At 45.6% G+C, this 27178-nt stretch overlaps 1 protein-coding gene across 2 annotated transcripts in view; it reads right to left on the bottom strand.

Moving 5' to 3' along the window:
• Nucleotides 1-27178, bottom strand: part of LOC110530387 (WW domain binding protein VOPP1) — a 41077-nt gene that overhangs the window by 5153 nt on the left and 8746 nt on the right. The gene's annotated exons all lie outside the window — the stretch shown is intronic.

The raw sequence follows: 27178 nt of genomic DNA, 5'->3' as shown, positions 1-27178 counted from the left end.
CCTGCAGTGCCTTGATAGACTCTGGGGCGGAGGGCTGTTTTATGGACGAGACCTGGGCTCGGGAACATGACATTCCTCTCAGACAGTTAAGGGAGCCCACGGCCTTGTTCGCCTTGGATGGTAGTCCTCTCCCCAGGATTCAGCGTGAGACGCTACCTTTAACCCTCACTGTCTCTGGTAATCATAGCGAAACCATTTCTTTTTTAATTTTTCGTTCACCTTTTACACCTGTTGTTTTGGGCCATCCCTGGCTAGTTTGTCATAATCCTTCTATTAATTGGTCTAGTAATTCTATCCTCTCCTGGAACGTCTCTTGTCATGTGAAATGTTTAATGTCTGCTATCCCTCCTGTTTCCTCTGTCTCTTCTTCACAGGAGGAGCCTGGTGATTTGACAGGGGTGCCGGAGGAATATCACGATCTGCGCACGGTGTTCAGTCGGTCCAGGGCCACCTCTCTTCCTCCACACCGGTCGTATGATTGTAGTATTGATCTCCTTCCGGGAACCACTCCCCCCCGGGGTAGACTATACTCTCTGTCGGCTCCCGAACGTAAGGCTCTCGAAGATTATTTGTCTGTAGCTCTTGCCGCCGGTACCATAGTCCCCTCCTCCTCTCCCGCCGGAGCGGGGTTTTTTTTTGTTAAGAAGAGGACGGGTCCCTGCGCCCCTGCATAGATTATCGAGGGCTGAATGACATAACAGTGAAGAATCGTTATCCGCTTCCTCTTATGTCTTCAGCCTTCGAGATCCTGCAGGGAGCCAGGTTTTTCACTAAGTTGGACCTTCGTAACGCTTACCATCTCGTGCGCATCAGGGAGGGGGACGAGTGGAAGACGGCGTTTAACACTCCGTTAGGGCACTTTGAATACCGGGTTCTTCCTTTCGGCCTCGCTAACGCTCCAGCTGTCTTTCAGGCATTAGTCAATGATGTCCTGAGAGACATGCTGAACATCTTTGTTTTCGTTTACCTTGACGATATCCTGATTTTTTCACCGTCACTCCAGATTCATGTTCAGCACGTTCGACGTGTCCTCCAGCGCCTTTTAGAGAATTGTCTTTTTGTGAAGGCTGAGAAGTGCACTTTTCATGCCTCCTCCGTCACATTTCTCGGTTCTGTTATTTCCGCTGAAGGCATTAAGATGGATCCCGCTAAGGTCCAAGCTGTCATTGATTGGCCCGTCCCTAAGTCACGCGTCGAGCTGCAGCGCTTTCTCGGCTTCGCGAACTTCTATCGTCGTTTCATCCGTAATTTCGGTCAGGTGGCAGCTCCTCTCACAGCCCTTACTTCTGTCAAGACGTGCTTTAAGTGGTCCGTTTCCGCCCAGGGAGCTTTTGATCTCCTCAAGAATCGTTTTACATCCGCACCTATCCTTGTTACACCTGACGTCTCTAGACAGTTCGTTGTCGAGGTTGACGCGTCAGAGGTGGGCGTGGGAGCCATTCTTTCTCAGCGCTCCCTCTCTGACGACAAAGGTCCACCCTTGCGCGTATTTTTCTCATCGCCTGTCGCCGTCGGAACGTAACTATGATGTGGGAAACCGCGAACTGCTCGCCATCCGCTTAGCCCTAGGCGAATGGCGACAGTGGTTGGAGGGGGCGACCGTTCCTTTTGTCGTTTGGATTGACCATAGGAACCTTGAGTACATCCGTTCTGCCAAACGACTTAATGCGCGTCAGGCGCGCTGGGCGCTGTTTTTCGCTCGTTTCGAGTTCGTGATTTCTTATCGTCCGGGCTCTAAGAACACCAAGCCTGATGCTTTATCTCGTCTCTTCAGTTCTTCAGTAGCCTCCACTGACCCCGAGGGGATTCTCCCTGAGGGGCGTGTTGTCGGGTTGACTGTCTGGGGAATTGAGAGGCAGGTAAAGCAAGCACTCACTCACACTCCGTCGCCGCGCGCTTGTCCTAGGAACCTTCTTTTCGTTCCCGTTCCTACTCGTCTGGCCGTTCTTCAGTGGGCTCACTCTGCCAAGTTAGCCGGCCACCCTGGCGTTCGGGGTACGCTTGCTTCCATTCGCCAGCGTTTTTGGTGGCCCACCCGGGAGCATGACACGCGTCGTTTTGTGGCTGCTTGTTCGGTCTGCGCGCAGACTAAGTCCGGTAACTCCCCTCCTGCCGGCCGTCTCAGGCCGCTTCCCATTCCCTCTCGACCGTGGTCTCACATCGCCTTAGATTTTGTCACCGGACTGCCTTCGTCAGCGGGGAAGACTGTTATTCTTACGGTTGTCGATAGGTTCTCTAAGGCGGCTCATTTTATTCCCCTCGCTAAGCTTCCTTCTGCTAAAGAGACGGCACAAATCATCATCGAGAATGTTTTCAGAATTCATGGCCTTCCGTCAGACGTCGTTTCGGACAGAGGTCCGCAATTCACGTCTCAATTTTGGAGGGAGTTTTGCCGTTTGATTGGGGCTTCCGTCAGTCTCTCTTCCGGCTTTCACCCCCAGTCTAACGGTCAAGCAGAACGGGCCAATCAGACTATTGGTCGCATCTTACGCAGTCTTTCTTTTCGCAACCCTGCGTCTTGGTCAGAACAGCTCCCCTGGGCAGAATACGCCCACAACTCGCTTCCTTTGTCTGCGACCGGGCTATCTCCTTTTCAGAGTAGCCTCGGGTACCAGCCTCCGCTGTTCTCATCTCAGTTCGCCGAGTCCAGCGTCCCCTCCGCTCAGGCTTTTGTCCAACGTTGCGAGCGCACCTGGAAGAGGGTCAGGTCTGCACTTTGCCGTTATAGGGCGCAGACTGTGAGAGCTGCTAATAAGCGTAGAACTAAGAGTCCTAGATATTGTCGCGGTCAGAGAGTTTGGCTCTCCACTCAGAACCTTCCCCTTAAGACAGCTTCTCGCAAGTTGACCCCACGGTTCATTGGTCCGTTCCGTATTTCTCAGATCATTAATCCCGTCGCAGTGCGACTTCTTCTTCCGCGATATCTTCGTCGCGTCCACCCGGTCTTCCATGTCTCCTGTGTTAAGCCCGTTCTTCGCGCCCCCGCTCGTCTCCCCCCCCCCCCCCCCCATCCTTGTCGAGGGCGCACCTATCTACAGGGTCCGTAAGATTTTGGACATGCGTCCTCGGGGCCGTGGTCACCAGTACCTAGTGGATTGGGAGGGGTACGGTCCTGAGGAAAGGAGTTGGGTTCCCTCTCGGGACGTGCTGGACCGTTCGCTGATCGATGATTTCCTCCGTTGCCGCCAGGTTTCCTCCTCGAGTGCGCCAGGAGGCGCTCGGTGAGTGGGGGGGTACTGTCATGTATTGTCATGTTGTGTCCTGTTCCTGTTCTTACTCTTCACCCTGTCTCCCTCTGCTGGTCGTATTAGGTTACCTTTTCTTCCCCCCTTTCCCCCAGCTGTTCCTTGTCTTCTCTAACTACCTCGTTCACCCCTTTTCCCACCTGTTCCCTTTTTCCCTCTGATTAGGTCTCTATATCTCTCTCTGTTTCTGCTTCTGTCTTTGTCGGATTCTCGTTTGTGTTACTCATGCCTGAACCAGACTATCGTCGTGTTTGCTGCAACCTTGTCCTGTCCTGTCGGAATCTGCCTGTTCATCTAACCTTGTCCTGTCCTGTCGGAATCTGCCTGTCCATCTGAGCCTACGTGTGTTTCGTTATTAAAGAAACTCTGTTTTGTTAATTCGCTTTTGGGTCCTCATTCACGCACCTGACACACCATGCCTAAAGCAAGGCGGTGGCAGCATCCTGTTGTGGGGTTGTTTCTATTCAGCAGGGGCTGGAGCACTTGTCAGGATAAAAGGCAAAATGGACAGTGCAAAATACCGACAGATTCTTGAGGAGAACCTGCAGCCTTGAATGTCCTTGAGTGGCCTAGTCAGAGCCCCGACATAAATGACTTAAAGAGTGCAGTCACCATGCAATTTGACTGAGCTTGAACAATTCTGCAAGGAAGAATGGACAAACATTGCACAGTCTAGGTGTGCAAAGTTAGTAGAGACAAAAACAAAGAGACTCATGGCTGTAATTCAAGCAAAAGGTGGTTCCACCAAGAATAACTCAGGGTGGTGTTCACTTATCCAAATAGGGTATTTTGCTGTTTTAATTTGAATTAATTTTCAGATAAAAAAATAAAATAATTATTTACCAGGCGATTGTGGGTTACTGTGTGTAAATAAAGCTTTTATGTGTTTCATTTCAGGCTGTAAGGCAACAAAATGTGAACATTTTGAAAGGGGGTGGTGACTTTCTATACCTGTTATGAATTTTATGAATAATGACTAAATAAATATAACATAGAACTATAACTAACAGAATTCTACCCTGTCACTGTATGATTGTATGAAATATATATCAGAATCATAAATCTAAATCTGATGTGTGTAGTTCTAGTCAGAATTAGAACAAGGACTTTTTGTTCCTTTTTAATATGAAAGCAGGGTGCAAGTGTGAAACAAATGATAAGAAGAGCTATCGACAGACAAGCTGTTCTACTGTGTTCCTTACAGGACATTCTGTCCCCACCCAGGGAGGGGAGAGACCTTGGGCTTGTAGTAGATTGTATAACAGGTGGCAGACAATGTATGAGTAGGAGAAGACTTGTGAACTATATTGTCATTGTCTCTGAGAGGAGGAGGGACATTTATGACGAAATGTGAGGTATATAGAAATGATAAGCAGAGCTCTTGTAAATAAACATGCTGACTATGGTAGACTGGCCTCTGTCTGTTTCATTTTAATAAGAACCTTACAAATTCTTAGTAACAGACAGAGTATTTTAATTGAAGTTCAGTTTATGAACATTGAGAACAAAATTATCTTAACAATATCCACTGTATATGTACATACAGTGCTTTCAGGAAAGTATTCACACCCCTTTACTTTTCCAGATTTTTTGGGGTTACAGCCTGAATTTAAAATTGATTACATTTAGATGTTGTGTCACTTCTCTGCACCACATAATGTCAAAGTGGAATTTTGTTTGTAGAATTTTGGGGAAATTCATAAAAAAAAAAATAAAAAAAAAATGTCTTGAGGCAATAAGTATTCAAACCCTTTGTTAGGGCAAGCCTAAATAAATTCAGGGGAATAAATGTGCTTAAAAAATCCCATTAGTTGCATGGACTCATTCTGTGTTCAAAAATATTGGTTAATATGATTTTTTAATGACTACCCCATCTCTGTACCACACACAATTATCTGTAAGGTCGCTCAATCAAGTAGTGAATTTGGTAGATGTGTGTTAAAAAAATATTGAGCATGGTGAAATTATTAATTAGGCTTTGGATGGTGTATCAATACACCCAGTCACTACAAAGATACCGGCATCCTTCCTAACTCATTTGCTGGAGAGAAAGGAAACTGCTCAGGGTTTTCCCCATGAGGCCAACGGTGATTTTAAAACAGTTACAGAGTTTGATGGTTGTGAAATGAGAAAGCTGAGGATGGATCAACACCATTGAGGTTACTCCACAATACTAACCTAAATGTCAGAGTGAAAAGAAGGAAGCTTGTACAGAATAAAAAATATTTCAAAACATGCATACTGTTTACAAGGCACTTACTGTAAGTAATACAGCAAAGAAAATGTTTTGTCCTGAATACAAAGCATTATGTTTGGGGAAAATCCCACACAACCCATCACTGACTACCACTTTTCATACTTTCAAGCATGGTGGTGGCTGCATCATGTTATGGGTATGCTTGTCATCGGCAAGGAATAGGGAGTTTGTTGTTGTTGATAGAAATAAACAGAATACAGATAAGCAAAAGGCAAAATCCTACAGGAAAATCTGGTTCAGTCTTCTTTCCAACTGACACTGGGAGACTAATTCACCTTTCAGCAGGACCATCACCTAAAACACAAAGCCAAATCTACACTAGGGTTGCTTACCAAGATGGCGTTTAATGTTCCCGAGTGTCCTAATTACAGTTCTGTCTAAATCGGTTTGAAAATCTATGGCAAGACTTGAAAATGGCTTTCTAGCAATGATCAACAACCAACTGGACAGAGCTTGAATAATTTTTAAAAGAGTAATGGGCAAATATTGTAGGTGTGCAAAGCTGTTAGACACTTACCCAAAAAGACTCACAGCTGTAATCTCTGCCAAAGGTGTTTAACATATATTGTCTAAAGGGGGTGAATACTTATCTCCTCAAGATATATTAGTGTTTTATTTTTCATACATTTTTTATAAATGTTAGAAATCTCTTCAATGTTATAGTATTTTGTGTAGATGGTTGATAAAAAGTCAAGTCAATCAATTTTAATCCCAATTTGTAACAGCAAAATGTGTGAATACTTTCTGAAGGTACTGTATCTACCTCAATTACCTCATACTCCTGCACATTGACTTGGTACTGGTCCTCAGTGTATAAAGCCAAGTTATCGTTAGCCCACTCATTGTGTATTTAGTTATCATGCTATAATTGTTCTATTATTTCTCTCTGCATTGTTGGGAAGATATCATAAGTAAGCATTTCATTGTTAGTTTACACCTGTTGTTTTACGTGACAATAACATTTGATTTGAGGTGAAGGATTTGTTGTAAAATATAGTATAAGGACCTTTCTCTCAAACAGGTGTACTGAACTAAAGAACCAACCAAAGTCAAGATGAACCTCTACGCTGAAGCATGAACAGTCATGCATGCACTAGTTTGTCCACCCGCACCCGCTTGTAATTGCTAATAACCCATCCCTGAATGGGCAAGACAATAGATTTAAGTGCCTTTGAATGGGGTATGATAGTAGGTGCCAGGCGAACCAGTTTGAGTATATCAAGAACTATAATTCTGCTGGGGTTTTCATGATCAACTGTTTCCCGTGTATATTAAGAATGGTCCACCACCCAAAGAACATCCAGCGAACTTGACACAACTGTGGGAAGCATTGGAGTCAACATGAGCCAGCATGCTTTCAACACCTTGTCGTCCATGGTCCGAAAATTGAGACTGTTCTGAGGGCAAAAGTGGGTGCAACCCAATATTAGGAAGGTGTTCCTAATGTTTTGTACAATCAGTATCTGCTAAGTTTCTGCTTATAAAACCAGACATTTTGGTAGGCTATTTCTTAGTCAACTTGTCTATAATTAGATACATGTAGCTTTTCTTGTCATTATGTTTCCATATTTGATTTATTTTTATTTATTTCACCTTTATTTAACCAGGTAGGCAAGTTGAGAACAAGTTCTCATTTACAATTGCGACCTGGCCAAGATAAAGCAAAGCAGTTCGACACATACAACGACACAGAATCACACATGGAGTAAAACAAACATACAGTCAATAATCCAGTATAAACAAGTCTATATACGATGTGAGCAAATGAGGTGAGATAAGGGAGGTAAAGGCAAAAAGGCCATGGTGGCAAAGTAAATACAATATAGCAAGTAAAACACTGGAATGGTAGATTTGCAATGGGAGAATGTGCAAAGTAGAAATACAAATAATGGGGTGCAAAGGAGCAAAATAAATTAATTAATTAAATACTGTAGGGAAAGAGGTAGTTGTTTGGGCTAAATTATAGGTGGGCTATGTACAGGTGCAGTAATCTGTGAGCTGCTCTGACAGTTGGTGCTTAAAGCTAGTGAGGGAGATAAGTGTTTCCAGTTTCAGAGATTTTTGTAGTTTGTTCCAGTCATTGGCAGCAGAGAACTGGAAGGAGAGGCGGCCAAAGAAATAATTGGTTTTGGGGGTGACTAGAGAGATATACCTGCTGGAGCGTGTGCTACAGGTGGGAGATGCAATGGTGACCAGCGAGCAGGGATAAGGGGGGACTTTACCTAGCAGGGTCTTGTAGATGACATGGAGCCAGTGGGTTTGGCGACGAGTATGAAGCGAGGGCCAGCCAACGAGAGCGTACAGGTCGCAATGGTGGGTAGTATATGGGGCTTTGGTGACAAAACGGATTGCACTGTGATAGACTGCATCCAATTTGTTGAGTAGGGTATTGGAGGCTATTTTGTAAATGACATCGCCAAAGTCGAGGATTGGTAGGATGGTCAGTTTTACAAGGTTATGTTTGGCAGCATGAGTGAAGGATGCTTTGTTGCGAAATAGGAAGCCAATTCTAGATTTAACTTTGGATTGGAGATGTTTCATATGGGTCTGGAAGGAGAGTTTACAGTCTAACCAGACACCTAAGTATTTGTAGTTGTCCACATATTCTAAGTCAGAGCCGTCCAGAGTTGTAATGTTGGACAGGCGGGTAGGTACAGGTAGCGATCGGTTGAAGAGCATGCATTTAGTTTTACTTGTATTTAAGAGCAATTGGAGGCCACGGAAGGAGAGTTGTATGGCATTGAAGCTTGCCTGGAGGGTTGTTAACACAGTGTCCAAAGAAGGGCCAGAAGTATACAGAATGGTGTTGTCTGCGTAGAGGTGGATCAGAGACTCACCAGCAGCAAGAGCGACCTCATTGATGTATACAGAGAAGAGAGTCGGTCCAATAATTGAACCCTGTGGCACCCCCATAGAGACTGCCAGAGGTCCGGACAGCAGACCCTCCGATTTGACACACTGAACTCTATCAGAGAAGTAGTTGGTGAACCAGGCGAGGCAATCATTTGAGAAACCAAGGCTGTCGAGTCTACCGATGAGGATGTGGTGATTGACAGAGTCGAAAGCCTTGGCCAGATCAATGAATACGGCTGCACAGTAATGTTTCTTATCGATGGCGGTTAAGATATCATTTAGGACCTTGAGCGTGGCTGAGGTGCACCCATGACCAGCTCTGAAACCAGATTGCATAGCAGAGAAGGTATGGTGAGATTCGAAATGGTCGGTAATCTGTTTGTTGACTTGGCTTTCGAAGACCTTAGAAAGGCATGGTAGGATAGATATAGGTCTGTAGCAGTTTGGGTCAAGAGTGTCACCCCCTTTGAAGAGGGGGATGACCGCAGCTGCTTTCCAATCTTTGGGAATCTCAGAAAGAGAGGTTGAACAGGCTAGTAATAGGGGTGGCAACAATTTTGGCAGATAATTTTAGAAAGAAAGGGTCCAGATTGTCTAGCCTGGCTGATTTGTAGGGGTCCAGATTTTGCAGCTCATTCAGAACATCAGCTGAGCAGATTTGGGAGAAGGAGAAATGGGGAAGGCTTGGGCGAGTTGTTGTGGGGGGTGCAGTGCTGTTGACCGGGGTAGGAGTAGCCAGGTGGAAAGCATGGCCAGCCGTAGAAAACTTTTTTGAGTTAGTGTTGCAGGAAGCAAATTTCTGCTTGAAAAAGCTATCCTTGGCTTTTCTAACTGCCTGTGTATAATGGTTTCTAGCTTCCCTGAACAGCTGCATATCACGGGGGCTGTTCGATGCTAATGCAGAACGCCATAGGATGTTTTTGTGTTGGTTAAGGGCAGTCAGGTCTGGGGAGAACCAAGGGCTATATCTGTTCCTGGTTCTAAATTTCTTGAATGGGGCATGTTTATTTAAGATGGTTAGGAAGGCATTTAAAAAAAATATCCAGGCATCCTCTACTGACGGGATGAGATCAATATCCTTCCAGGATACCCCGGCCAGGTCGATTAGAAAGGCCTGCTCGCTGAAGTGTTTCAGGGAGCGTTTTACAGTGATGAGTGGAGGTCGTTTGACCGCTGACCCATTACGGATGCAGGCAATGAGGCAGTGATCGCTGAGATCTTGGTTGAAAACAGCAGAGGTGTATTTAGAGGGCAAGTTGGTTAGGATGATATCTATGAGGGTGCCCGTGTTTAAGGCTTTGGGGAGGTACCTGGTAGGTTCATTGATAATTTGTGTGAGGTTGAGGGCATCAAGTTTAGATTGTAGGATGGCTGGGGTGTTAAGCATGTTCCAGTTTAGGTCGCCTAGCAGCACAATCTCTGAAGATAGATGGGGGGCAATCAGTTCACATATGGTGTCCAGAGCACAGCTGGGGGCAGAGGGTGGTCTATAGCAGGCGGCAACAGTGAGAGACTTGTTTTTAGAGAGGTGGATTTTTAAAAGTAGAAGTTCAAATTGTTTGGGTACAGACCTGGATAGTAGGACAGAACTCTGCAGGCTATCTTTGCAGTAGATTGCAACACCGCCCCCTTTGGCAGTTCTATCTTGTCTGAAAATGTTGTAGTTTGGAATTAAAATGTCTGAATTTTTGGTGGTCTTCCTAAGCCAGGATTCAGACACAGCTAGAACATCCGGGTTGGCAGAGTGTGCTAAAGCAGTGAATAGAACAAACTTAGGGAGGAGGCTTCTAATGTTAACATGCATGAAACCAAGGCTATTACGGTTACAGAAGTCGTCAAAAGAGAGCGCCTGGGGAATAGGAGTGGAGCTAGGCACTGCAGGGCCTGGATTCACCTCTACATCGCCAGATGAACAGAGTAGGAGTAGAATAAGGGTGCGGCTAAAAGCAATAAGAATTGGTCGTTTAGAACGTCTGGAACAGAGAGTAAAAGGAGGTTTCTGGGGGCGATAAAATAGCATCAAGGTATAATGTACAGACAAAGGTAAGGTAGGATGTGAATACAGTGGAGGTAAACCTAGGTATTGAGTGATGAAGAGAGAGATATTGTCTCTAGAAACATCATTGAAACCAGGAGATGTCATTGCATGTGTGGGTGGTGGAACTAATAGGTTGGATAAGGTATAATGAGCAGGACTAGAGGCTCTACAGTGAAATAAGCCAATAAACACTAACCAGAACAGCAATGGACAAGGCATATTGACATTATGGAGAGGCATGCTCAGTCGAGTGATCAAAAGTGTCCAGTGAGTGGAGAGGTTGGTTGGGGGTCACGGCGATTTAGACAGCTAAATCGGTAGCAAGCTAGCATAGGAGCAAGCTAGCATAGGATGGAGGTCTGTTATTAGCCAACTCTTGCGTTCCGTCAGTAGATTAGTGGGTTTCCGTGTGGTAGAGGGGATTAATCCAAATCACACAACAACAACAAAAATAAAAACAATAGATATAGTTATAGAGGCCCAAGAAGAAAAATAAATAAATTAATTAAAATAAAATAAAATAAAAATTGTCCGATTGTCTATTCAGATAGCAGCCGATAAGATAGCCAACGGCTAGCAGGCCGCAGATGGGCGCCCAGGCAACGTTGCACCGGAGGAGCCAGCCGGACAATTCCCTCGGGTAGACAACGTCGGCAGTCTAGCCGTGAAGGCCCGGTGGGGTTCCGCGTAGGCAGCAAAACGGGTCCGGATAGGTGACTGCAGCCCAGGAGTGATTGATGGAACTCTTCAGCTGGCTAGCTCCGGAACAATTGATGTTAGCTCCGGAATCGACGAAAGCCGATAGTCACACGGATAGCAGCTAGCTAGCTGCGAGATCCAGGCATGGACGTCCAGAGCCAGCGGTCGAAATCCAGGGACATGGAGAGAAAAATTGGTCCGATATGTTCCGCTCCGAGCCGCGCTGCGCTGCACCGCGCCGTACAAAACTGGCGATAGATTCTCGAGCCAAAGGACAGCCGATGACCACAAACCGTGGTCAGCTGAGTACCAACGATTAGCCAGTAAATAAGCTAACTAGCTTCTGAACTAGCCCCTGAACCAGCTTCAGAGTAGCTTCTGGACCAGCTTCTGGCTAGCTCCCGGATAGCTTCTGGCTAATTTCTGGCTAGCCTCTCGGAGGATCACAGATCTGAGGTAAATAATACTTTTTTATATAAATATAAATTGGTGAAGCGGATTGCAGGAGAGTGTTCTGAAGATGAGTTTTTGGAAAATTAAAAATGTATGTGAAAAAAAAGTTGTAAATATATACTGTATATATACGGGACACGACAGGACGAGGACAAAAATACGTCTGAACTGCTATGCCATCTTGGGGGAAAAAAAGAAGACTAAATAAACCCTAGCTCACCAGAATATTGGTACATCTGCTTCCAGCTAACACTCTCAAAAACGTAGATCCCCTGAACGCAGCTCACTCTCCAGATCCCAATCACCTGAATTCTAATCACCTGTTCACACACCTGTATGTCATTATCACACAGTATTTAGTTCAATTCTTTGCACCCCATCATTGTGAGATAGTTTGTTTTGTGACACACTTCTAGTCGGCACGCTGGTTTTCCTGTAATTTAATCCTCCCGTGTATGATTGTTTTTGCATACCTCACTAAGACACCTTTTGCCTATTCCCTGCCTGTACTTTAGCCTATCGGATTTCCTGTTATCAACCTATTGCCTGATCTCCCAGACGACGTTACTAGCCTTTTCCCTGCCTGTACTGTTGCCTTTTTGGACCCCCTGTGTATGACCTTCTGCCTGCCCCTGGACTTCAATCTAGGATGAACAAAAATATAAACGAAACATGCAAATTTATCAAGATTTTACTGAGTTTAGTTCGTATAAGGAAATCAGTCAATTGCAATAAATTCATTAGGCCCTAATCTATGGTTATCTATGGATTTCACATGGCTGGGAAGGGGGGAAGCCATGGGTGGGCCTGGAATGGGAGCTAGGTCCAGCCAATCAGAATGTGTTTTTCCCCACTAATGGGATTTATTACAGTCAGAAACATTCCTCAGTTTCATCAGCTGTTTGTGCGGCTGGTCTCAGACAATCCCGCCGGTGAAGAAGCCGGTTTGGGGGTCCTGGCCTTGCCTGGTTACACATGGTCTGTGAATTTTTGCCCGGGTTGGACTTACTGCCAAATTCTCTAAGACGACATTGGAGGCGGTTTATGGTAGAGAAATTGACATCAATTCTCTGGCAACAGCTCTGGTGGACATTCCTGCAGTCAGTATGCCAATTGCCTGCTCCCTCAAAACTTGAGACATCTGTGACATTGTGTTGCGTGACAAAACTGCACATTTTAGAGTAGCCTTTTATTGTCCACAACACAAGAGCACCTGTATAATGATCATGCTGTTTAATCAGCTTCTTGATATGCTACACCTGTCAGGTGGATGGATTATGTTTGCAAAGGAAAAATGCTCACATTTCTGGGATCTTTAATTTCAGCTCATGAAACATGGGATCAACAATTTACATGTTGCGTTTATATTTTTGTTCGGTATATATAGTTGACATCAGTAAAGTTTTTCTCTGTCATCTCTACTTTCGCAGAGCAAAGGCGTTTAGGGACCGGGGAGAGAATGCAATAACTCTACCCAAAAAAATGTAAAGATTTTCTGTGCAAATTTTCCAAATGACACCAGTTTGACCGGCTTGTATTGGAAATAGAAAGCTGTGAAAACAATCCATGTTTCTGATAATATTTCAGTTTGGCTTGAATGCATATTTTATTTGGATTAAATAGTATCAGCTTTAATGATGCTGATACAGATAATGCCTTTTACAGAAGGTATCTAATTGTGCATTTGCATTCTCTCAGGATGCTGAAAGAAATAAATCATATTTCTCCACTCCTGTTCCAGAGTCAAAATGTAGCCAAAATGTATAATTTTACTGCGAGAAATGCTTAATTCTGAAGGAGTTAATATAAAAAGATTATTGTAAATAAAAAAGTGTTCTAGCTTGTTATGGCTAGCGTTCCCCTAGGGGGTTATGAGCCCCTCCTTTATAGTAGAATCATACAACCAGAATCTAAAGACGGTGACATCTTGTGGAAGCCCTAGGAAGTGCATGCACATCCATATCTAAAATGGACATCAAATGGCACTGTTTTCAAAATCGAGTTCTCACTTCCTGTTTGGATTTCTTCTCTGGTTTTTGTCTGCCACACAAGTTCTGTTATACTCACAGAAAAAATTCAAACAGTTTTAGAAACTTCAGAGTGTTTTCTATCCACCAGTAATAATAATATGCATATATTCCTATCTGGGAAAGAGTAGGAGGCAGTTTACTCTGGGCACGCCTTTCATCCAAAAGTGAAAATGCTGCCCCCTAGCCCCAACATGTTGTTCTTAACTGACTTGCCTAGTTAAATAAAGGTTAATCAATAAAAAATAATAGGTTATAGGCCCTACAGTCAGTGTCTGATCTGAAGAGTAGGCTACATACAGTTTCCTTGACATCTCATATGCCTACTTGAAGTCACCTTCTTGTGACTGTCGAATTTGTATAACACCTCATAATCATCACACATACTCTTTCCCAAACATTACTTTTCTGGCCCTCCCTTCTCTTTATTTCCAACTCTATATTTGAATTAAACTCCGACATTGTCCTTTTTGCCTCAGTGGATCGATGTAAATTTTTTCTGCCTGTTCCTAAAACCATTTAGCCATGGCGTGTAGACAAACGTACAGTTAGACCCTAAAGCTTAGGCTTACGCACTAATGCCAGATAGCCTAGAATAATGAATAAAAATTAATGGCTTTTTGTAGGTAGGCTATTGTTTCCTCTTTATTCAACCCACGCTTCAAACACACAATATTTAATGACCCTAAACACGCCTGACCTGTGGATATAACTGCGGGGACTGCAGTTTGAGTCAACTTGCGCATCACTAACATGCATGTATGCTAGGGCTGACCCCATTTAGTCGACTAGTCGATTGTTTGGTCGATAGGCTGTTGGTCGACCAAGATTTCTTTAGTTGAACATGTAATCAATAGCCTAACTGTTAAATGTCCCTGGATTTATAAATCATCAATGTGCAGTGCCTTGCGAAAGTATTCGGCCCCCTTGAACTTTGCGACCTTTTGCCACATTTCAGGCTTCAAACATAAAGATATAAAACTGTATTTTTTTGTGAAGAATCAACAAGTGGGACACAATCATGAAGTGGAACGACATTTATTGGATATTTCAAACTTTTTAAACAAATCAAAAACAGAAAAATTGGGCGTGCAAAAATATTCAGCCCCTTTACTTTCAGTGCAGCAAACTCTCTCCAGAAGTTCAGTGAGGATCTCTGAATGATCCAATGTTGACCTAAATGACTAATGATGATAAATACAATCCACCTGTGTGTAATCAAGTCTCCGTATAAATGCACCTGCACTGTAATAGTCTCAGAGGTCCGTTAAAAGCGCAGAGAGCATCATGAAGAACAAGGAACACACCAGGCAGGTCCGAGATACTGTTGTGAAGAAGTTTAAAGCCGGATTTGGATACAAAAAGATTTCCCAAGCTTTAAACATCCCAATGAGCACTGTGCAAGCGATAATATTGAAATGGAAGGAGTATCAGACCACTGCAAATCTACCAAGACCTGGCCGTCCCTCTAAACTTTCAGCTCATACAAGGAGAAGACTGATCAGAGATGCAGCCAAGAGGCCCATGATCACTCTGGATGAACTGCAGAGATCTACAGCTGAGGTGGGAGACTCTGTCCATAGGACAACAATCAGTCGTATATTGCACAAATCTGGCCTTTATGGAAGAGTGGCAAGAAGAAAGCCATTTCTTAAAGATATCCATAAAAAGTGTCGTTTAAAGTTTGCCACAAGCCACCTGGGAGACACCAAACATGTGGAAGAAGGTGCTCTGGTCAGATGAAACCAAAATTTAACTTTTTGGCAACAATGCAAAACGTTATGTTTGGCGTAAAAGCAACACAGCTGAACACACCATCCCCACTGTCAAACATGGTGGTGGCAGCATCATGGTTTGGGCCTGCTTTTCTTCAGCAGGGACAGGGAAGATGGTTAAAATTGATGGGAAGATGGATGGAGCCAAATACAGGACCATTCTGGAAGAAAACCTGATGGAGTCTGCAAAAGACCTGAGACTGGGACGGAGATTTGTCTTCCAACAAGACAATGATCCAAAACATAAAGCAAAATCTACAATGGAATGGTTCAAAAATAAACATATCCAGGTGTTAGAATGGCCAAGTCAAAGTCCAGACCTGAATCCAATCGAGAATCTGTGGAAAGAACTGAAAACTGCTGTTCACAAATGCTCTCCATCCAACCTCACTGAGCTCGAGCTGTTTTGCAAGGAGGAATGGGAAAACATTTCAGTCTCTCGATGTGCAAAACTGATAGAGACATACCCCAAGCGACTTACAGCTGTAATCGCAGCAAAAGGTGGCGCTACAAAGTATTAACTTAAGGGGGCTGAATAATTTTGCACGCCCAATTTTTCAGTTTTTGATTTGTTAAAAAAGTTTGAAATATCCAATAAATGTCGTTCCACTTCATGATTGTGTCCCACTTGTTGTTGATTCTTTACAAAAATGTTTGAAGCCTGAAATGTGGCAAAAGGTCGCAAAGTTCAAGGGGGCCGAATACTTTCGCAAGGCACTGTATATACAGAAATAAGACCAGTTAGCCTTGTGCTAGCCTCATCTCCCGGCTAGCCAACAATGTAAACCAACTACAATATCTCTCTTGCCAATTGGCCTGGACCCGTTGTCGACACAGAGCCCTGCCGATCCATCACGACTGGTCTGCTGATGTAATTTGGCTCTCAACCGGCCTCTGCGTCGTGGATGTCAGTGAAGACCCATCTGCTAGCCCCAGCCCGCTAGCTTTCTGAACGCCGTGTCTCCCTCTCGCCTAGCGTAGTAACGACTACCGAACGGCTCCCTGTTTCATCACCTACTGGACTGTTCATTAACACGGTACTTCATTTTGTTTATCTGTCGGCCCCAGCCTCGAACTCAGGCCCTGTGTGTAGCTAACTGACCCGCTCTGCCCATTCATCAGCCTTTTAATCGTTGCTGTTGTCTTAGCTGTTTTCCCGTTGTTGTCTTAACCCTTGTTGTCATAGCTCTCCCAATCAAAACCTGTGATTGCTTTCTGCCTCTCTCTAATGTCAATATGCCTTGTATACTGTTGTTTAGGGTAGCTCTCATTGTTTTATTTACTGCGGAGCCCCTAGTCCCGCTCAACACGCCGTAGATAGCTCCTTTGTACCACGCCCCACACATGCGAAGACTTCACTTAGCTTAACTGGTGCCTCCAGAAATGCAACCTCTCTCATCGTCACTCAATGATTAGGTTTATCTCCACTGTACTCGCACTCTACCATACCCCTGTCTGTACATTATGCACTGAATCTATCCTACAACGGCCAGAAATCTGCTCCTTTAATTCTCTGTTCCCAACGCACTAGACAACCAGTTCTTATAGTCTTTAGCCATACCGTCATCCTACTCCTCCTCTGTTCCTCTGGTGATGTAGAGGTTAACCCAGGCCCTGTGTGTCCCCAGGCGCTCTCATTTGTTGACTTCTGTAACCGTAAAAGCCTTGGGTTCATGCATGTTAACATCAGAAGCCTCCTCCCTAAGTTTGCTTTATTCACTGCTTTAGCACACTCCGCCAACCCTGATGTCCTAGCCGTGTCTGAATCGTGGCTTAGGAAGGCCACCAAAAATTCTGAAATTTCCATCCACAACTACAACATTTTCCATCAAGATAGAACTGCTAAAGGGGGAGGAGTTGCAATCTACTGCAGAGATAGCCTGCAGAGTTCTGTCATACTATCCAGGTATATGCGCAAACAGTTCGAGCTTCTACTTTTAAAAATCCATCTCTCCAGAAATAAGTCTCTCACTGTTGCCGCTTGTTATAGACCCCCCTCAGCTCCCAGCTGTGCCCTGGACACCATATGTGAATTGATTGCCCCATCTATCTTCAGAGTTCATACTGTTAGGTGACCTAAACTGGGATATGCTTAACAACCCGGCCGTCCAACAATCTGAACTAGATGCCCTCAATCTCACACAAATGATCAAGAAACCTACCAGGTACAACCCTAAATCCCTAAACATGGGCACACTCATAGATATCATCCTGACCAACTTGCCCTCTAAATACACCTCTGCTGTTTTCAACCAGGATCTCAGCGATCACTGCCTCATTGCCTGCGTCCGTTATGGGTCCATGGTCAAACGACCTGGCCTGGGTATCCATGAAGGATATTGACCTCATCCCGTCAGTAGAGGATGCCTGGTTGTTCTTTAAAAGTGCTTTCTTAAATATGCATGCCCCTTGAAAAAAAAGTAAAGTCTGGTTCACTCCAGACTTGACTGCCCTTGACCAGCACAAAAACATCCTGTGGCATACTGCACTAGCATCGAATAGTCCCCGCGATATGCAACTTTTCAGGCAAGTCAGGAACCAATATACAGAAAAGCAAAGGCTAGCTTTTCAAACAGAAATTTGCATCCTGCAGCACTAATTCCAAAACGTTTTGCGACACTGTAAAGTCCATGGAGAATGAGAGCACCTCCTCCCAGCTGCCCACTGCACTGAGGCTAGGAAACACTGTCATCACCGATAAGTTCACAATAATCGAGAATTTCTTTTTTTTTACCCCCTTTTTTCTCCCCAATTTTGTGGTATCAAATTGGTAGTAGTTACAGTCTTGTCTCATCGCTGCAACTCCTGTACGGACTCGGGAGAGGTGAAGGTCGAGAGCCATGCATCCTCCGAAACACAACCCAACCAAGCCACACTGCTTCTTGACACAATGCCCATCCAACCCGGAAGCCAGCCGCACCAAAGTGTCAGAAGAAACACCGTACACCTGGCGACCGTGTCAGCAGGCACTGCACCCGGCCCGCCACAGGAGTCACTAGTGCGCGATGAGACAAGGATATCCCTGCCGGCCGAGCTGGTCACGGGTGCACCTCAGCCACGCTCAAGGTACTAAACAATATCATAACCGCCATCGATAAAAGACAGTACTGTGCAGCCATCTTCATCGACCTGGCCAAGGCTTTCGTCTCTTATCGGCAGACTTTGTTTCTTTAATGACTGCCTCGCCTGGTTCACTAACTACTTCTCAGATAGAGTTCAGTGTGTCAAATCAGAGGGCCTGTTGTCCAGACCTCTGGGGGTGCCACAGGGTTCAATCCTCGGGCTGAATCTTTTCTCTGTTATACACTGCTCAAAAAAATTAAGGGAACACTTAGATTCCAAGAACACAGGATGAGATGTTACTATCCTTTGTGCAAGCACTTCCAAGAGTTAATGAACAGTGAGCCTGGTGAAATTTGGGGAGCGCATCATCAGTAGTGTACCTTTGGTTCCTAGGGTGTTTCGGCCTTTCACACTATACACCCTCCCCAAAGGCGGCCAGCGACAGGGTGATCAATCCTACACTTGCGTCCCATTCCCAATTAGTCATAGGAGTTGCCTTGTTGATGATAGCCAACATCCCATGGGACTATGCATGGCAGGGGCATCCTCCTCCCTGAGTCAAGCATTGTTGACCACATACCTCCTGGCCCTCTCACTTCGGGGCCCAGCTGGGGTCTTTCCTCTTCATCCAGAGCCACTGACTGCTGCCTTCTGCCGCCTCCGATACAGCTTTGATTGCCGAACGCTGGCTCTGGCCCTTAATTCCAAGGTCTCTAAGCAGTCTGGTTGTAGATGTTGCCACAAAACCTCTGCAGCCCACCTCCACTGGTCGGACTTCTGTGTTCCAGCCATGATGCCGTGCTTCGGCAGCTAGATCGGCATAGCGCAGATGCTTTCGCTCATAAGCCTCATCTACTGAGTCCTCCCAGGGTACTGTGAGCTCAATGATGAAGACCTTCTTGAGTGAACGGGACCAGAGCACCATGTCAGGTCTTAGGGTGGTGGTTGCGATCTCCGGAGGAAACACAAGTTGCCGGCCAATGTCAGCTAGCATTTTCCAGTCGCGGGCCAAGCGCAGCTGGTCTCGCTCTAATGGTGTCGAGCCGCGCTTCGGTGGTTTAGCCCCTTCGCGGACAAAGTTTGTCCGTAAGGGGTGTGATGCTGCTGGGGGTGGTAGGGAGTTGGTGGCAGCTCGCTTGTCCTCCAGGGCGGACGCAAGGTTTTTAAGGACTTGGTTGTTACGCCAAGTGTAGTGTCCTTGAGTGAGGCTTGTTTTACACCCTGTGAGAATGTGCCTGAGGTTGGCTGGCATGGAACAGAGGGCACAGTCCGGATCTTCACCATACCATTGGTGAAGATTAACTGGTGTTGGAAGGACGTCATATGTTGCTCTGATGGAGAAGCTCAACCGCCTCGCTTCCATGGCCCACAGATCCTTCCAGCTTATCTTCCTCTTCTCCACACTGTCCCATCGAGTCCACTGTCCCTGTTTGGAAAGAGAGACTGCCTTGGCCCACCTTGCAGCCTCCTCCTGATGGCGTACTTCCTGCACTACCATCTTCCGCCGCTCTGGTGCAGTGGCCTTACTCCAAGCAGCACGGCTAGTTAGCCCAAGGCCTCCTCTCCCTTGCTGAACATGACCCACAATGTCAGCATGTCTGAGGGCTGCTGTTGCCTCCTGGACTGCTTTTCCTGGCCTCCATTTGCGCCCAGTTGCCAAGGTCGGCGCGTTGTTGCTCACCACTGGGTCTCGAGATTCATTCAGTGTCATCTGGAGCCTGGTTTTTGAACACTTGAATTCCTCTGTTAGACTGGTGAGGAGCAGCTTGAGGACACCATCTCCATAGAGGCCTATGGTGGTAAGGCATCGTGGAACTCCGAGCCACTTCATTAAGTAGCCTGTGACTCCTCTTTCCATCTTCTCCACTGTTGAGATTGGAACCTCATACACTGCTAAGGGCCACAACACCCGGGGTAGGAGACCAAACTGCAGACACCAGGCCTTTAACTTTCCAGGTAGCTGGGTGTTGTCGATGGACTGTAGGCTACTACTGATGTCTTTGCACAGCTGTTGCACCTGGTCTTTGTCCTTCAGGCTTGCATCATACCACCTTCCAAGGCTTTTTACCGGCTGCTCAGACACTGTTGGGATTTGGTCATCTCCGATGAAGAATTTCAGGTCAGAGAGTACTCCCTTCACAATCGAGATGCTGCGTGACTTGGATGGTTTAATCTTCATACGGGCCCAGCTGATGTTCTCCTCAAGTTTTCTGAGCAGTCTCCTGGTGCATGGGACGGTGGTGGTCAATGTTGTAATGTCGTCCATGTAGGCTCTGAGTGGAGGGAGGCGGAAACCAGAGTCGACTCGCTGTCCACCAGCAACCCATTTTGAGGATCTGATGATAACCTCCATTGCCATTATGAATGCCAACGGAGAAATGGTACATCCCGCCATTATACCTACATTCAGGCACTGCCATGAGGTGGTGAACTCTGAGGTGGTGAAGCAGAACTGCAGATCCTGGAAGTACGACTTCACCAGGGTTGTGATGGTGTCCGGTATGTGGAAAAATCTGAAGGCAGACCACAGGAGTTCATGGGGCACAGAGCCAAATGCATTGGCGAGGTCGAGAAAGACTACATGGAGGTCCCTTTTTTCCACCTTGGCCATTTGGATCTGGTGCCAGATCATGCTGGAATGTTCCAAGCAGCCAGAGAACCCTGATATTCCTGCCTTCTGTACAGATGTATCGACGTACGCATTCCTTTGCAGGTACTCGGCCATCCTCTGGGCAATGACCCTAAAGAAGATTTTACCCTCGACATTCAGTAAGGAGATTGGGCGGAATTGGCTGATGTTCACTGCATCCTTCTCCTTAGGGATCAGGACCCCGCCTGCCCTACGCCACACTTTGGGTATTATCTTATTTTTCCAAGCTGTTCTCATAAGCCTCCAGAGGAACCTCAGGACGTCTGGTGCGTTCTTATACACTTTGTACGGGACTCCATTTGGCCCCGGGGCTGATGCTGTTCTTGCCCGTCGAACTGTGTTTTCCACCTCTTTCCATGTCGGAGGGCTGGTCTCAATATGATGTTCCGGGGGTTCAATGGGTGGGATATCTGATGGGATGGCCAGATGTTCATGTCGCTTTGAGTCAAAGTTTGTTGTTCTCAGGTGCTCCTCTAGGTCTTTCTTTGTTGTTTTTAGAGCTCCACTTTTTTCCTTCGTGAAGAGACTTTTAAGGAACTTGAAGGGATCTTTATAGAATCGAGTTCTAGTTTGTTCTTTCTTCCTTCTGCGTTTCCGTAGGTTCTCTGCTCTGCGGAGGGATGCCAACCGGGTTTTGATATCAGCCTGAAATGCCTCTATGCCCTCCTTTTCCACTTCCGAGGCCTTCTTCCACTGTTTCTTAAGCTGTCGCCTTTCTTGAACGAGGTGCTTGATTTCTTGTTGCCTCCTGGAAACTGGTGGGGTTGGAACCTTTCTCCCGCCTTTTGCTTCTTCCACTCCAAATCTTTCTGTCCCGTACTCATAGATAATGTCCCCCATCCTCTCCAACTTCTTCTCCACTGTGTCTCGAAGTTTCTCGAGGGTCAAGGTAAGGTCAGTATTCACTGTTTCCCACAACTTCTTGTCACTGGCGCCAGGCCACTTCACATACGGCCTGTGCCCTGGTAGTCTCCTCTCGACTGCAGGTCTGGGAGGCTCGGTGAGTTCCACTCCTGTTGTTGGTTCCACCTCAGTTGTTACTTCGGTGCTTGAGTTTACGTCCTCCATGACAGTGGTGCTGATGCACTGCAAACTATGGTTTGCGTCCAGTTGCTGTGCTTCATTCGACTGATTTGATCGCTTTCGCAGAAAGTAATCAATGCGAGGCCTCTGTCTCTCTTTACCCAAACACCCCTTCTTCCCCTGGTGGATCCTCAACCCATGGTGTGATGTAACTTTCCTCCAACCACAGACACATACCTGCATCTGTTTGTGGCCCGCTGTTGCAGCAGAACTTGTGACAGTTGCTGTGGTGTTCTCTTGTGCTGTGCTCTCATTACTCGTAGTCGTTTCCGGTCCAGTCGTTACCATGTTGTCAGCCGATGAGTCATCTTCCGCCCCCGCTCTCGCAGACTCTAGGGGTATTCTCGTATGTTGACTTTCTGTAGCTAAAAGCGGGTGTTTCCAACATACTGCGAAGCATGGGAAACTACAGAAATGGGAAGCTACACCATGACTGTCCCAGTGGGGTCTATTCCCTCCTGTCAGCCGTCTCTCCGTGCCGCCACAAAGACTTTCCCCTGTTGTCAGCTGATCTTTATCAGCAGTCACTGGACAAGTCCAGATATTCAGATTCCAAGAACACAGGATGATATGTTACTATCCTTTGTGCAAGCACTTTCAAGAGTTAATGAACAGTGAGCCTGGTGAAATTTGGGGAGCGCATCATCAGTAGTGTACCTTTGGTTCCTAGGGTAAACAACACAATGTAACTCCAAGTCAATCACACTTCTGTGAAATCAAACTGTCCACTTAGGAAGCAATACTGATTGACAATAAATTTCACATGCTGTTGTGCAAAAGGAATAGACAACAGGTGGAAATTATAGGCATTTAGCAAGACACCCCCAATAAAGGAGTGGTTCTGCAGGAGGGGACCACAGACCACTTCTCAGTTCCTATGCTTCCCGGCTGATGTTTTGGTCACTTTTGAATGCTGGCGGTGCTTTCACTCTAGTGGTAGCATGAGACGGAGTCTACAACCCACACAAGTGGCTCAGGTAGTGCAGCTCATCCAGGATGGCACATCAATGCAAGATGTGGCAAGAAGGTTTGCTGTGTCTGTCAGCGTAGTGTCCAGAGCATGGAGGCGCTACCAGGAGAAAGGCAAGTACATCAGGAGACGTGGAGGAGGCCGTAGGAGGGCAACAACCCAGCAGCAGGACCGCTACCTCCGCCTTTGTGCAAGGAGGAGCACTGCCAGAGCCCTGCAAAATGACCTCCAGCAGGCCACAAATGTGCATGGGTCTGCTCAAACGGTCAGAAACAGACTCCATGAGGGTGGTATGAGGGTCCGACGTCCACAGGTGGCGGTTTTGCTTACAGCCCAACACCGTGCAGGACGTTTGGCATTTGCCAGAGAACACCAAGATTGGCAAATTCGCCACTGGCGCCCTGTGCTCTTCACAGATGAAAGCAGGTTCATCTGAGCACATGTGACAGAGTCTGGAGACGCCGTGGAGAACGTTTTGCTGCCTGCAACATCCTCCAGCATGACCAGTTTGGCGGTGGGTCAGTCATGGTGTGGGGTGGCATTTCTTTGGGGGGCCGCACAGCCCTCCATGTGCTCGCCAGAGGTAGCCTGACTGCCATTAGGTACCGAGACCCCTTGTGAGACCATATGCTGGTGCGGTTGGCCCTGGGTTCCTCCTAATGCAAGACAATGTTAGACCTCATGTGGCTGGAGTGTGTCAGCAGTTCCTGCAAGAGGAAGGCATTGATGCTATTGACTGGCCCGCCCGTTCCCCAGACCTGAATCGAATTGAGCACATCTGGGACATCATGTCTCACTCCATCCACCAACGCCACGTCGCACCACAGACTGTCCAGGAGTTGGCGGATGCTTTAGTCCAGGTCTGGGAGGAGATCCCTCAGGAGACCATCCGCCACCTCATCAGGAGCATGCCCAGGCGTTGTAGGGAGGTCATACACACTACTGAGCCTCATTTTGACTTGTTTTAAGGACATTACATCAAAGTTGGATCAGCCTGTAGTGTGGTTTTCCACTTTAATTTTGAGTGTGACTCCAAATCCAAAATATTCATGGGTTGATAAATTTGATTTCCATTGATAATTTTTGTGTGATTTTGTTGTCAGCACATTCAACTATGTAAAGAAAAAAGTTTTTAATAAGAATATTTCATTCATTCAGATCTAGGATGTGTTATTTTAGTGTTCCCTTTATTTTTTTGAGCAGTGTATATCAATGATGTCGCTCTTGATGTGGGTGATTCTTTGATCCACCTCTACGCAGACGACACCATTCTGTATACATGTAGCCCTTCTTTGGACACTGTGTTAACAAAACTCCAAACGAGCTTCAATGCCATACAACACTACTTCCGTGGCCATCAACTGCTTTTAAATGCTAGTAAAAACTAAATGCATGCTCTTCAACCGATCGCTGCCCGCACCCAAACGTCCTACTAGCATCACTACTCTGGACGGTTCAGACTTAAGAATATGTGGACAAATATAAACACCTAGGTGTCTGGCTAGACTGTAAACTCTCCTTCCAGACTCATATTAAGCATCTCCAATGCACAATTAAATCTAGAATAGGCTTCCTATTTCGCAACAAAGCCTCCTTCACTCATGCTGCCAAACATACCCTCGAAAACTGACTATCCTACCGATCCTTGACTTTGGGGATGTAATTTACAAAATAGCCTCCAACACTCTACTCAGTAAATTGGATGCAGTCTATCACTGTGCCATCCATTTTGTCACCAAAGCCCCATATACTACCCACCACTGCGACCTGTATGCTCTCGTTGGCTGGTCCTCGCTACATATTCTAAGCTCCAGGTCATCTATAAGTCTATGCTAGGTAAAGCTCCGCCTTATATCAGCTCACTGGTCACCATAGCAACACCCACGCGCTCCAGCAGGTATATTTCACTGGTCATCCCCAAAGCCAACACCTCATTTGGCCACCTTTCCTTACAGTTCTCTGCTGACAATGACTGGAACAAATTGCAAAAATCGCTGAAGTTGGAGACTTATATCTCCCTCACTAACTTTAAGCGTCAGCTGTCAGAGCAGCTTACCGATCCCTGCAGCTGTACACAGCCAATCTGTAAATAGCCCATCCAACTACCTACCTCATCCCTATATTTGATTTTGTTTTTCTGCTCTTTTGTACACCGGTATTTCTACTTGCACATCCTCATCTATCACTCCAGTGTTAATTGATAAATTGTAATTACTTATTTATTGCCTTACCTCCTTACTACATTTGCACACACTGTATATAGATTTTTCTATTGTGTTATTGACTGTACATTTGTTTATGTGTTTTTGTTGCACTGCTTTGCTTTATCTTTGCCAGCTCGCAGTTGTAAATGATAACTTGTTCTCAACTGGCCTACCTGGTTAAATAAAGGTGAAATAAAAATATATAAAAAATGTAGCAGATATTGGATATGGTATAAAGAGTATGTGGCCTACAGGCTGGAGATAAAATGTATGACAATGTAATGAGAAGGACGCTTTTTACATCATGCAGGTTCCTCAGATCAAACAGCCTAACCTATATGGGCACAATCAAATAAAATGTGAACTGTCATGTTAACAAACAACATATCCTAAAATCAGAACAGGCCAAAGTAAAATGGACATTATGGAATGGACAATCACTGTTGTCCAGGTGTTTCACCCCATTGCCATGATCAGTGGTTTCAAGTTTGTTTCTGTAAAAAAATTTGACAAGCTGATTACAGCAAGAAAAAATTGCTTCTGCATTAACCGCTGTGTAAACACATTGCGAATAGGCTCACTATAAATCCTTATAAAGTTGGGTAACTGATACTCAGTGCATAAATAGCCAAATTGATTAGTCACAGGAATCAGGACAAATAAAGCCAACGCAATGGCCTGTTTTACAAATGGTGGGCCTACCACATGGATGGGCATCCATAAAATGCCCTTGGGCCGACATGGTAGGCTACAACCAAGTAAGCACAAGCAGACATCTTTTGGATGTCTTTTTTTGATATTGTCCGGACTTTGTTTTTTGGTGTTTTACAAATGGTAGGCTTACCACATAGATGGGCATTCATAAAATTAAATTTCAGGCAACACTGTAGGCTACACCTCAATAAACATGGACCAACACCAACGCCTTTTGGACATATTTTCTTGGTGCAGTTCCAGACCGGCCTTGATTTCCACATCCACTGACATTGGTTTTTGGTCTAAATATAGACATCTATAAATGACGTATTCAACTTTCATTCAGAACCAAATATGAGCCTGATTTCAACACCCCCGTCTGTAAAGTATGTATTTTCAACATCTGGAAAATTAGTATTTTCAGCGTCCTAGAAAATATACATTTGAACATACAGAAAATACCTTTCACCCTTCCAGACTCATATCAAACATCTCCAATCTAAAATCAAATCTAGAGTCTTCTTTCTATTCCGCAACAAAGCCTCCTTCACTCACGCCGCCAAACTTACCCTAGTAAAACTGACTATCCTACCGATCCTCGACTTCGGCGATGTCATCTACAAAATAGCTTCCAATACTCTACTCAGCAAACTGGATGCAGTTTATCACAGTGCCATCCGTTTTGTTACTAAAGCACCTAATACCACCCACCACTGCGACTTGTATGCTCTAGTCGGCTGGCCCTCGCTACATATACGTCGCCAGACCCACTGGCTCCAGGTCATCTACAAGTCCATGCTAGGTAAAGCTCCGCCTTATCTCAGTTCACTGGTCACGATGGCAACACCCACCCGTAGCACGCGCTCCAACAGGTGTATCTCACTGATCATCCCTAAAGCCAACACCTCATTTGGCTGCCTTTCGTTCCAGTTCTCTGCTGCCTGTGACTGGAACGAATTGCAAAAATCGCTGAAGTTGGAGACTTTTATCTCCCTCACCAACTTCAAACATCTGCATTCTGAGCAGCTAACCGATCTCTGCAGCTGTACATAGTCTATCGGTAAATAGCCCACCCAATTTACCTACATCATCCCCATGCTGTTTATATTTACTTACCTTTCTGCTCTTTTGCACACCAGTATCTCTACCTGTACATGACCATCTG

This window comes from Oncorhynchus mykiss, chromosome 8 (assembly GCF_057628025.1).
Source record: "Oncorhynchus mykiss isolate SJ-2025 chromosome 8, ASM5762802v1, whole genome shotgun sequence".
NCBI classification, from domain to species: domain Eukaryota; kingdom Metazoa; phylum Chordata; class Actinopteri; order Salmoniformes; family Salmonidae; genus Oncorhynchus; species Oncorhynchus mykiss.
This window is presented reverse-complemented; position numbering and strand designations above follow the sequence as displayed.